Source organism: Manis javanica, chromosome 9 (assembly GCF_040802235.1).
Source record: "Manis javanica isolate MJ-LG chromosome 9, MJ_LKY, whole genome shotgun sequence".
NCBI classification, from domain to species: Eukaryota; Metazoa; Chordata; class Mammalia; order Pholidota; family Manidae; genus Manis; species Manis javanica.
The window spans coordinates 101888758-101902115 of NC_133164.1; the positions used below are offsets into that span (position 1 = coordinate 101888758).

General features: G+C 40.4%; 1 protein-coding gene across 7 annotated transcripts in view; it reads right to left on the reverse strand.

The window, feature by feature from the left end:
* SMAD2 (SMAD family member 2) overlaps positions 1 to 13071 on the reverse strand; it is a 76511-nt gene extending 63440 nt beyond the window's left edge. Inside the window, exons 1-2 of one of the 7 annotated variants that reach the window (XM_037016854.2) lie at positions 12580 to 13071; positions 12181 to 12264 (exon numbers count right to left, since the gene is read on the reverse strand). The gene's annotated coding sequence lies outside the window, so the exon portion shown is untranslated. Of the gene's footprint in view, positions 1 to 12180; positions 12460 to 12524 lie in introns of those variants that run through there. The other 6 variants (XM_073213025.1, XM_037016838.2, XM_037016844.2 and 3 more) reach the window with 6 other exon arrangements.
* Positions 13072 to 13358: the final 287 nt, after the last annotated feature.

The following is a 13358-nucleotide window of genomic DNA, read 5'->3' on the forward strand; positions in this document are numbered from 1 at the left end:
AAGATTACTATAGTCTAGCAAAATGAGTTTTTGTGTTTTCTTCTATAACATTTTGTGTAAGATTGGAATTACTGATTCTTCATATGTTTTGTAGAACTTGCCCATCTGGAGTCTTCATATGGGGTTTTTTTTTTTTTTGATTTTGATTTTACTTTGGTACAGGTAGATTTCTAACTATGAATTTAAGTTAATTATAATCTACTTTAGTTTCTCACTCTTAAGCCAATTTTGGTTATTTATTTTGCTAGAAATTGTCCATTCTACCTGTTTTTGAATTTGAAGGCAAAAAGCTGCCCACAGTATTTTTAGTTTTAAAATCTCAATTTGTCTGCAGTCATATCCCTTTTTCATTTCTAATATTTTTGTGCTTTCTTTTCCTCCTTTAACAATCTTGGCAACTGAGTTTTTTCAACTTAGCACCTTTAGCATAGTGGATCCAACTTTATCTTTTCTTTTTATCATTTATGTTTCTCAATTTTATTTTCTTCCTTTTTCTATTCATTACATTCTGGGTATTTTTTTAGCTCATTACATCATCAATTTTTAGTTCTTCACCAATAAAACATTTAAGGTTCTAAGTTTCCCCTAACAGGACTTTTGCTGTATTCCAGTTTTGATAAATAATATCTTCACCTTTCTGTTCTAAATATTTTCTAATTTCTATGAGTTGTTCTTCATCCCATAAACTTAGGTTTTTCAATGCACAGCTATGAATTTGGGAGTTGGTATCTTCCTGTTATGTTTCTAAGTTAATTGCACTAGGATCCAAGGATGCTACTTGTATGCATAAATTCTTAGGAACTTGTCAACACTTGCTTTCAAGTCTAGTACATAATCAATTTTTGTAAAATTCTATGGGTACTTGAAAATACATCTTCTGTAATTGCTGTGTGCTTCCTTGACTGCACCTTTCCAATCCTGTACAACCTTATATTTTTACCTATTTTTTCTTTAATTACTGAGAGATGTGTAAAATCTCCTGTTATGTATTTGTTGATTTATCCTTATAATTCTGCCAACTTTACCATAAAGAGTGCTATAGACTATTTGTGTCCCCCTACCCCCAAATTCCTATATTGAAACCTAATCCTCAATGTGATCATTTCTGGAGGTGGGGCCTTTGGGAGGTGATTAGGTCTTGAGAGTAAAGCCCTAAAGAAGAGGATTAGTGCCCTTATAAAAGAGACCACAGGGAATTCCCTTGTGCCCTTCTCCTCATGAGGTTACAACAAAAAGACAGATGTCTATGAAATAGGAAGCTGGCCCTCACCAAACACAAAATCTCCTAGAGCCTTGAACTCAGACTTCCTAGCCTCCAGAACTGTAAGAAACACATTTTTGTTGTTTATAAAGCCACTGAAGTACATGGAATTGTTGAAGAGGCCTGAATGAACTACGACATAGATTGTATCTAATATCTTTTTAAACTTTTACTTGGAAACTATATGACTGCACTCTAAGGTGTGTCTACTAAGAAGAAGCATTTAATTAAGTTTTTTTTTCCAAGTTTTCATTCTCCTTTAACCTGCAAGCTTAATCTGAAATTGTACTTTCAATTTACAGAGACATTTAACCTTATCTTCTATCATTTTATGTTGTGTTTTCTAATTGCTATGCATTTCCTTAGCTTTTTTTCTCCTTTCCTTCCTTCTATGGGAATGCCTGAATTTTCCTCATTTCCACCCCACTCCCTGTCCCCACTGATTTGGAGTTATACATTCTATTCCAATTCTTTCAGAGAGCTACTCTTAAAAAAAATTTTAATGGAAAACTGTAATCAGTGAGTTGCAGGTGAAGACAGCAACCTTTTAAAACCGTAATAGAGGAGTTAAAAAAAGAAAAGAAGAGACAACGTCATGAAGATACGGAGAAGAGGAAAGAGAAAACAATCAAAATTTTTCTGTTAAATGGATGAATTAGTGGTAACTGTGAATAAATCAGAGACTAAAAACTCTAGGCTAGCTCTGGGGAAACATCCTGATTTACAAAGCAGAATCCTCAGAAGGCTAAGTAACAGACAGCACAGTCATAGAGGAACTGAGGGACAGGAGGGGAATGAGATAAAATAGGCAGAATTGGGTGAGAGATACTTGAAAAGCAATTAGACCCTTAGATTCACTCCCCCCTCTATGTCATTGGGTAGATGCTCCTCTCCCTCTCCGGATACACAATGTTCATTCTCAGCAAAGAGTAAGACAGTCTCCCTGGACTAGACGACCTGGGTACCTTTAGGAAAAGAGGGAGAGTAAATGAACTTGAGCTCACTGCATGCTAAATGTAAACTCCCTGATCCCCTCTTCCATTGAGTTCTGGCTCCCAAAATACTAGCAGCCAGGCCTTTTCCCATTTAGTCAGATCAAGACTCCTCTTTGGAGTAGCTGACCAAACCAGGAGGAAAGATGGACAGACACTAATATTGAAAGTTTACCAACAAACAACCCACTCAGATCACTCTACAGTGAAACTGAAAGGAGACAAGTCTCACCCACATGCTTAATTTCCAATCAGCTTTTTAGACCCCTATCTCTGTAATCAAGGATTACCTTGATTATCTGAGGAAAACTGACAAAAACAGAAAAATCCAACTTCAAGGAATTTGAGACTATACAGAGAAAGAAAACACTGCAAAATTCATCACTATAGTTGGAGAAATAAGAGAAGATATAGCAACACTGAAGAAAGAGCAACATGCCTTACGAAGGGAACATTCAAAGAATCAAAGAGCTGTAGGATAGCTTGCTAGCTCTCAATAGCACAACTGGGGAGAGAGAAAGGGATAATCAATAGAAGGGCTGGAAAATAAAGTAGAAGAAATCTCCCAGAATGTAAAACAAAAAGGTGGAAAACAGTAAAGTGAAGAAAGCTGAGGAGACCAGCTGAGAAGTCCAGTGTCCAAGTAAGACGTCCAGAAAGAAGTCAAAGCTAACAGGCTGGTGGGCATAGGCTTATCCATCAGAGAAATCAAGACACATTCCCTGAACCAAAAGATTGGAGTTTTCAGATTCAAAGGGCCCATCAAGGGGCCTGGCCCACCCCAGGACAACGGAAGAAAACACACCCACATCAAAGTTAGTAGCTGTAAAACTTCAACTGCGACAGTAGAGTCTCCAAGGGGAAAGTACAGGTCATACAGAAAAACTCGCATGGCTTTGGTTTACTCAACAGTAACATTGTAGGTGAGGTCAACAAAGCAATGCCTTCATAATTCTGAAAATAATTACTTCCAACCTAGAATTCTATTACCTAACCAGGGTAGAACAAAGGTATTTTCAGACAAGTAACATCTTCAAATATTTACCCCACACACTCTCTCTCAAGGAAAGGTTTAGGTTTCCTCAAATGGAGGAAGAGCAAAATAATGGAGATGTAACAGGAGATCATGAAGGACAGCTTTCCTCAAATGGAAGAAGAGCAAAATAATGGAGATGTAAGAAAGGAGAGAGGTGAAGGAACCCCTTAGGATGACTGCTGTGTACTAAGTGTAGAGGCGACCAGTGAAAACTGGAGAAGGTCCCAAAACACATAGCCAAGAATAATGCCAGGCTTCTCCAAAGTGAATAAACACCAAAGTCAATGGAAGCATGATTTTCACTAATGAGACCCACAATGACTGTGGTAAACGGTTGAGAGTGAGACAATAAAGAACAGCCTGGAAACTCTTTTAACCAACTTGTCAGCAAGAGATTTCCAATCCACAGATTACAATGCAAAAGGGGGAAAGAAAACCCTGCCTGATAACAGGAATTCTATTTGCACATGCTTCTGTATGTGTGGAATTTCTTTAAGCCAGTGCTGTCTAACAGAAATAGAATGCAAACCACACATGTACTTGTAAATTTTCTATTAGCCACATTTAAAAAGTAAAGTAGGTGAACTCATTTTATTAATGATTATTATTAATTTGCCCCACTATACCCAAAATATTTTATCAATGTATAATCAGTATTAAAAATTCAGATGGTTTATATTCTATTTTTATATTATTATAAACTTAGTGTGTATTTTAACACTTGCAGCCCATCTCAATTCAGACTCCCTACATTTCAAGTGTTTAAGAGCCACAAGTGGCTAGTGGTTACATACTGGCCAGTGCAGCTCCAGAGGGATACATAAAAAGGTAAGAAAAGTGGCTACATTTCTGGAAAGTTGAACTGGGTAGTAGGAGGTAGGACATATGAGACACACTTAACTTTTCATTACTTACTCTTGAATTTTGCACATGTATATTACCTCTCCAAAAAAATGAATAAAATACATTCCCTAAAATATACAAATGTAGATATCCTTTGACCTACTTCTACAAATCTCTCACCCTGTATAATGATGTATAAACAAAGTTATTTGTTCCAGCACTGTTTTTAGTACCACGGATGGGAAATACCCTAAATGCCTATCAATAGAGGACAAATAGAAATACATGCAACCAAAAGAAAAAGTTAAAAAAGTGCTCATTATGTATTGACATGGAATTATCTACAAGATGCACTAAGTAAAATATATGACCATTTGTATTAAAGGGTAATATATGCAAAGTTGCTCACATATGCAAAAAATCTCTGGAACAATATACAAAAACCTAGTAATGCTACTTGCCTTTGGGAAGACAACTGGATAACACAGGCCAGGCTGGCAAAGAGACTTTTCACCATATGTCCTTTTGAATTTCAAATTACAGAAATACATTACCTGTAAAAAAATATATATATCCTCTACATCTAGCTGACACCTGCTTTTTATTTACCCTGCTTGGCCTTCATGTGATTGTTAAGTCCATCTACAGACTAATGTTTTCCTTGTTCCTCCATAGAGAGGTTTGAGACTTGTTTTTCCCACAGGCCACAGATATTTCAATGATACCAGGGCAGTTTATATATATCTTTTTTAGCATACAGTTCCCAGAGTTATCTCTCTCCTTTCCTCAAATGGCATTACAACTCCATCCCCAGCTACTGGATTCTTTATCTAGCAAATTCCCCAAAGACAGCTTTTCCTTAACACTGATTTTTTCAGGTTTCTGGTACCTGAGGACTTTTTTCTCCCTTCCCCCACCCTCCAAGATCAACTCTATACATAAGAGAAAAAGTCTTATATTTCTAGCAGGAGGAATGGGCCTAATCTGTGTTTTTGCATGTCTGTGTGATTTTAAGAAATTTAGATAAAGAAAGTATAGACAAGAACATCAAACACTGAAGAAAGTATGATAGTTGACAATAGACTGCTAAAGTCAGCAGTTAAAATTCACTGAGGACTTCTGAAAGCAGTGGGGAGGAGGAATATGAAAAAGAGTGGCAAAAAACACTTCACAAAGTTCAAGTCTAGAACAAAGGAAGTGATTAAATATAGAAAGCAAATGGAAATTTCAAATCTCTTCAAACTGCAAATATAAAATATTCCCCAAATACCCACATGAATTTTTATTTCAAAAGAAAACCAAGTTAGACAATTAACCCGACACACTCTGTAATCAAATTACAGAGTAAATATCAAATTAGATACATTTCAACATAAAATACTTGAAAAGTGATGGTGCTGCCTCATAAAGAACATTTAAGTTCTTGCTGCAAATAGCATAAAATCACTGTTAGATGGCAATCCATGTTCAAACATGCAGTACACAAGGAATATCACACAAGGGAAAATAGCAGATTACTAATGACCTGGATTTTTACAACTGTTTTAGTCAAAGAAATCAGGACAACAGAAAGCACTAAAAAATAAATAAATAAAATACATTAAAACTAATAAAAAAAGACAAAACAAATTTCTCAAGTTTCACTGTAACAGTGTCAGTTAACTATGCTTTTTTCCCCAAAGTTGTAAGCTAGTAAGGAAGACACTGCCAACTGGAAACCTAAGTTTTCCCATGGAGAACGATGGGTAACATGCCTTTTGAACAAAAGCAAACAGAAAACATTCATGTGTTCAATTTTATGGACTGTTGAATTCTAATGTTAGAGCTTGAATTTAACCTTGAAAGTAGGTCATTAGTTCAGCGAATGTCTGCATTATATAGGGACTCCTATGTAAAGAGACTCCCTGTTCTTCACTAGAGTTACATTCCTTTCACATTTAATGAGCTGTGTGGAACCTTCAGATCTATAATCACCTTGTAAACATAAAATTACATACTGGCTTATCATTCCCAGATTATTAAAAAGAATCCAACTACTAGACTACACAGGCCCAGACTCGAATCAGCACAAATATTCAGTGCTTTAATGGCCCTTCAAATTCCCAGTTGTCTTTGCCCTCTGCTGAAGCAGCAACTTACACTCATGTCAAGTGGGTACAGTCTTCCAGTGTAAAAGGGCAATCAAAGCAAAGTCTAGAGTGGTGTTGTCTAATAGAACTTTCTTTTGGATCAAGATTAATTAAAATTAAACTTGACATTCATTTCCTCAGTCACACTAGCCATATTTCAAGTGCTAAATAGCCATACGTGACTAGTGTCTACCCCACTTATTGGACAGTGTCAGTTAACAGCAAAGATTTTTTCTCTACAATCTATTACTCCTCTGTGGAGCTTCAAAGGCTTCTCGAGGTTAAGAGTCAGAGGAAAACTAAGCAGGCAGGGCTTCAGCAACTGCCTGTTACCCTTACATTTGAAGATTCTGCATAATGTCATTGTTTTATTTTTTTAAGAGCCTTCTGGTCGCTGTTGTGTGCATAGGGGTGTGGATGCTCTAAGATACAAGACTACTGGTTTCTAGCAGAAATGGCCAATGCACAACTTCAAGCCAAAGCTAGACTCTCCTGATACTTAAAACATTTTATAAAGAAAAGCTTAATTGGCCAGCTTACATGAGCTACAGCCTCACCAGCTGTCTGTGAAGTAAAAGGTTGGTCTAAACATGGACAATTTGCATTCACTGCCACAGATAGAGCATCTTTAGTCAACGAAAAAGTTTCCACAGTTCATTCAAATCAAGGGAGAAAGCTCATGGGCCTAGCTTCCATTGTAGTATTTATCAGGAGTTTACTCTGTGAACTTTGCAAGTCAGATTCACCACCCCACATTTTGTAATGACAGGTGTGATTAAGACAGAGCATTTCCTTAATATTTACAACACCTTAACCACTATCTCTTTAAAGAATATCTGGAAGAAGCTGAAGCAGCATATGAAAATGTACTTTACATTAAATACAGGCAAATTACAAGATCACAGATTTGCTATACTACTTCCTCAGATTTTTTTTTTGTAACTGAAAGACTAAATGAACTTCCAGAAACTGGTCCAACACGATTATTCTTCTATTTACAGAATACATTAAACCTGAAACTATGCCCTTCCCCCAAAAAGGGACGGGAGGTAGGGGTAGGATACTGTAGATTATTCAAGGAAATGAGGTTTTCAGATGCAAACTGGACATGAGTACTGAATAGTTCACAATTAAAGTCTACTCTCCCCAATGCTCTAGTCTCAAGGCCAAATTCCAGATTTTGAAAAATTACAGAACTACCTGGATGAGTTAGTGACAATTTCACAGTAAACTCACAAATTTTAATGAGAATAAATCACTTTACAGTTTGTTTTCTTAAGGGTACAAACCTCAAAACAGACCTAAATGATCAGGCACCTGTCCTATCAATGTGGCTCAGCTACATGTAAGAGGAACCCATTCATTCTAGAATATAAGGCAAGTATGTTAGTCACAGAATTACCCTAATATTTCTGACTCGCTGGCCAAACCAGAGGCAGTGCCTAAATCCATCTGACTTGGCAAAATTACATACTCCCTACATGAAACTACTTGAAGAGAAAATTGAAGCTAAAAGCTCATCTGAGATGTAGATCCAGAGTCAGCACTGAACTGTGTCCTAACTGAATACACTGAAATTACATGGATCTGGAGAAAAGATCAAAACTGATCACAGACAAGAAGCAAGCATCAAACTGTACATTTTAAATGAAAAAGGCTGCACTACTTTTTTACTTCTGGTTTAAAAAAAATCCTGTTTTTTAAAAAACTAGTAAGCCTGTGTAATATAAGGTCATAAATTAATATATGATGGAGGAGATGGTTTAGGAGGTTAACTCTGAGGTAGAAAGAAGGACCCAAAAAGATTATCAAGGCTTATATTGAATAGAATTCACATATTAGAGGCAAGAAGACCTCAAAAGACTAACCAACCATCCACACTTGTTGGGTCCTGGAAATCTCTAGCACTCTTCTTATCTTAAAGCCTGAGTCATGACACCCCTGTAAGCTGACAAAACATTGACTTACTCTAAAGGAAAGGTGTGGCATGGGGTAGGTACTACACCATTTAGATCACCTTTCTTTACTACTGGCCTAGCATGAAAAAGATTTTTCAGTCTGGATTCTGGCAAAACAAATGAGAAACATCTTGGTCATAGTATGTACTGTGGATCCTCCATGGAACAAGTTATTTGATATGGCACAATGTTCTACCCCTTTAAAAACATTTTTTAATCATCCTGAATGACAATCTAAAGTATATTATGTAGATTACCACACTCTTAAATTCCCAAACACGATTTAAGCTAATTGATGAACATTCATTACTATGCTTTCAGGTCTGGTCCTGCACTGAATGGCCCCAGACACACTACTTAGACTCTGAATATTTGTTTCTGTGTCTTGTAGATTATCTCTATCACCCTCACCAGGCTGTTATCTGTTTTTCTTACAATTAACAGTAGGCTAACAGTTCCCCGTCCTCCTACCCCACCCCCCACTACAGTCCCCCTAACCTCCCGCATTACCCACAGTCTATTTGTTTCTAATCTATGTGTTTAGAAGCCAGATAACTTTGCTTGTCAGAAACATTTGTAATAAATGCCAATATGTTCTTATTAAAGTTCTCAATGGTTCTCCTATGACTAAAGCTTTAAGGTATGGACTTGGACAATTTGGCTACCCTGCGCCTTTTTTACTGTCAGGTTCTCAAGGATAAGAATGCAGGTAAATCATCTGGATTAGAAAGAAAGTTGAAAGCCACACTAGAGATCAAGAGAAGAGATCAGCTGGGAGGACCCTTATATATGAGGCAATGTCCTAGGTACTTTAATCACAACCATTTAATCCTATAATAATCTTAAAAGGTAGGTGTTATTGCCTCCCTTTCCAGGCAGAAAACCAAAGCTTGGGAGGTAAGGAATTTGACCAATATAGTAACTGAGAAACCAACTATCAGCCAAGGTCTCTAACTCCAAAACACAGGGCCTTTCCAACATGAGACTGTGGCCCAATCCCTATTCTCAGTTTAGCTAATTGTTTTTACACTTTAATTCTGATTCTTTCATTGGAACCTGATTCAGGTTTTCTTTCTTTCCCCAGCCAGTTTTTAGAACTAAAAGAAAATGGATAATCAATCCAAGACCAAATTAAGAGCACCTCTCATAGTGTTGATCTGTTCAGCAACAAATACGTTTCTGAAAGCTTGGTCACATCTTCAGTCTGTACAATTCCCCACCAAAATACACTGAATGTTCTCAGGGACACTTCAGGTTGACACCTGACATCTTCCCTAGGGCTGTTTCCTACGTTTCAGAAAGCAGTATAAGCATATTTTAGGAACTGGCTCAGTAATGTATTACAAGCTCCCTCAATTTGCACAATAACATTTTTTTTTTTTCTGACTCTAAGCCCTAGAGGACAGGGCAGGAGATTCTTGAGGAGTTTCTACTTCTGTAATTCCATTAAGGAAGAGGGGCATACTGGTTCCCTGTTAGATACTTTAATGCCTAGTCCAGGGCCTGACACACAGCAAATGCTATTTTATTTGTTGAATAAATGAATAAAACACTATTTGTTCAATAAATACAAGTTTTTTGTTGAATAGATGCATAACCTCTCCTGAATTGGTTTTGAAATCTTTATATTTCACATTCTCAATTTCAAATACTTAATGGAAAACATCTTTCCTGCTACAGAAACTAAGAGCTTAAAATTGGCTCTTCTATTCCCACCAAAGAACAAAAAACTCTAAAAGATATATGCCCCTCTCCATCCTCTAAAAATGACTCTTGTCCCAAGAATATGAATAAACCTCCATCTGCCAGACTGCACTACATACAGCTTTTATATGCATTACAAAAACACCTGTATTAAAAAGATGCTACAAAACGAGGCCTTTGGAGTCCTAAAGTACAAAACAGAATCAAAACCACACAAGAATAAGGAGAGCTTTATAAAACTGAAAATATTTGCAAAATGTAAAAAATCAATAGCTCTTTGATAAGCAGGTTATGCAGCTAAACTGTTTTCCATTCACATATTTTCTCCCAATGTGTAATAACAAGATTATAGCAACATGGTTCTAATATTTACAATACGAATATGATAAATGCACCTTTTACCATCAAGTAGAAACAACCTTAGTTCCTATTATACAGAATTTCTGCTGTAATACAGAAAACCATCCCTAAATTCTAACTTAAGAGTTAAAACACATACCAGATCTGACCAGCCGCAAACAACAGGAAATTACTCTGCACAGTTTCTTACAAGACTATTATTTCATGAACCTTACAGATTGTATGGAGATTTGACCACTTAGGTATGATAAGGTACAGTTGTTACCTTGAAAAACCGAACTTTTGTTGAACACTCACAATGTGACGACATCAGCTCAGAAGGTATACCTTAAAAGTATAAAACAAGCTTTAAAGCAATTTCTTACTAAAACGAGCCCAGAAATGGATGCTTCCAATCACACTACATTAAAACTGGCCAATTAACTACTTTAAACTCAATTTTAACATTAAGAGTGTGTGTAAGTTGGCACTCACCTTAGAAATGTCCACGGACTTGAAATATTCTTATTTATTAAATGGAAATTAAATTCTTATTATTTTACATAAAAAACTAGGGAATTTTAGAAATAAAATGTTACTTTACAAATTTAAGATGTTTGTTAAATGACTTTTGGTAGAGAAAATTCAATATTCTCTATTTTTTTTAGGCAAATGAAAAAAAGTCCTCAAACTACGATCACTTATGAAACCCATTTTACATTATTTCTCCCTTGTGTTATATTTGCTTCACTTTATTCACATTAAAACCCCTCAAACTTCATTTAACTATATGACTTACACTTCTACGTAGGAAAACTCTCTTTTAAAGGGGGTCAAACTAGAAAATGGCAAATTAATTTTCAGGGTAGTAGCAAATGTATTATCAGGCTCAAGGAAACCATCCTTACAATTAGTACAGGTTCAACTCATATGAAATGAGAAAAGAAAATGAAAACCAAGATTATATAATCATTCACAACTCTGGAAATTCAAATTTCAAGGACCATTTTTGAAAAGATGGAATTACTCCAAGTAAGTGTGCCTAACCACTTAGGCAAAAATATGTCTTTTAAAAAGTTTAAAACACCAAAACTTAGGATACTCCAAACTGTAACCAACAAGAATAGCTTTTATGGGAAACGCTACTTCCAAATTCGTTTTACCTGGAGATGGTTTTCTAAATAAAGGTTTAGTTGACAACAAGCCGGTAATACTCAGCTTTTAAAGGGTCAAAAGGAACGATAAAACCAACCTAGGTATTGTTTTTCTTCGGTTTAGGAAAGAAAATCATAACCGCATCTGGGTTAAGTAAGTAAAAGACAAAAGTCCCCAACACAACAGTATCCTCCAGGAGAGAACAAAACAAAGTTGCAATTTGAAAACCAAGTTTGAAATACGTGAAATCAATTAGCTTGCTTTCTAAAGACTAATGTTAAAAACTAACAGGCTCCAACTCAGAGTAACTTTCACGAGTATCAGCCGTGTTTGTGGGAGAGTGTACACAAACAGTTCAGAACCCCAAGACTATAATGGTTAACAAAGGTTACAGGACCAAAAAATAAAGAAAGTGGAAGCGAAGTATCGCACGCTCCTAACACCGCTTCCCAGCAACTCCCGAAACAACTCTGCCCCTCCGGCTTTGAAAATCTGAACCACAAACTATCAAGCGCGTCCGCGGCGGAGGGGAACGGCCGCAGCCACCCCGCCCCGGCCCGGCGGGCAGCTCCGGGCACCGACCCTTCCCTCGGCCTGCCTGGCCCCGCGCTCCCGCACCCCGAGGGCCGGGCGCACCGCGGCCCCGACCGCACCACACCCCAGCCCCCAGCCCCGTGGCCATGTGACGCGGCGAGCCACACCGACCCGAGCCCGACACCAGCACACCCCCAGCCCCAAGGGTCCGCCGGGCGCCGCCGTTTACCTGGACCGAGGCTCCGGGTCCCGCCCCGTCAGAGCCGGGGGTCCGGGACCTTTTGTTCCTTCCTCTTCCGAATGGGATGAGGGGCTGGGAGGGGAGAGGGGAATGGGCGATTGGAGGCGGAACTGAAAACACTCCGGCAGCCGCCCGCCCCGCCCCCCAGCCAGTGCCCGGCAGGCAGCCCCAGTGCGGGGAGGGGGCGCGGGCCCGGCCGCCGCCCGCGGGAAGGAGGGGGTGGGGACGCGCGTCCCGCCGCCGCCCCTCCTCCGCTCAGGCGCGCGCCCGCATCCCCCTCCTCCCGGGCCGCCCAGACGGCCGAGCCCTCCCCCGCCGCGTCCGCGGCCCACCTCCGCTTCCGCCCTGCGCCCTCCGCCGCCGGCCGCAGCGGCGCGGCGCACCCACCTCCAGGCGGCTCGCTCGGTGCTCGCTGGCTGGGAGCTGGTCCGCCGCCGCCGCGGCCGCGCGCTAGACCCGCCTCCCACCCCGGGCCGCGAGCCCTGCCGATTCGCCGGTGCAGCCCCGGGGCTGGCACCCTGCCGCCCGCTGATTGGCGCCCCCGGTCGCCCGTTAGGGCGCGAGGCACGCCGGCCGAGCGCAACCCTCGGAGCGCACGGAAGACAGGGAGAGCGGAGAAGGGAAGGAAGGAGGCCGAGCACCCGGGAAGAGCCGCGGCGTGAGACGGTATCGGAGACTCGTGAGCCACTACCTCCCCACCTCCTTTCCCTTCGGCCCGCCCCTCAGCCGGACCGGCGGCGCACACGACCAATCAGTGTGCGCGGTGCTCGGGGTGTGAGCCGCGCGTCGGGGGCCTCGAATCGGAAGGGAGACGTCGCTCGCTGATTGGTCCCGCCTCTCCCGTAGAGCGTGAGGAGAGGCGCGGCCGGGCGGCAGAAGAGGAGGGGTGGGTCGTCCGCGGTTTCGGTTGACTTGGTCTACGGCGCGCTCACCCCAGAGGCACTGGGAAGAGGGTAGGGGAGGGGAGGAGAAGGCTTGTAACCTGCCATGCTGGCGACCACCCGTCGCTTATTGTCTAGCCTAGGGTCTCCTCGGTCTCTCGCCAGCGCCATTGGGTGGGGCCTGTTGGGGGCCGCCGCCAGTGCTACCTTCCGTAGTCACTCCGGGAGAGGATAAGTGCTCATCCCCTAGGTTGGCCCGGAGGCTGCCCAGAGGACAGGACGAAC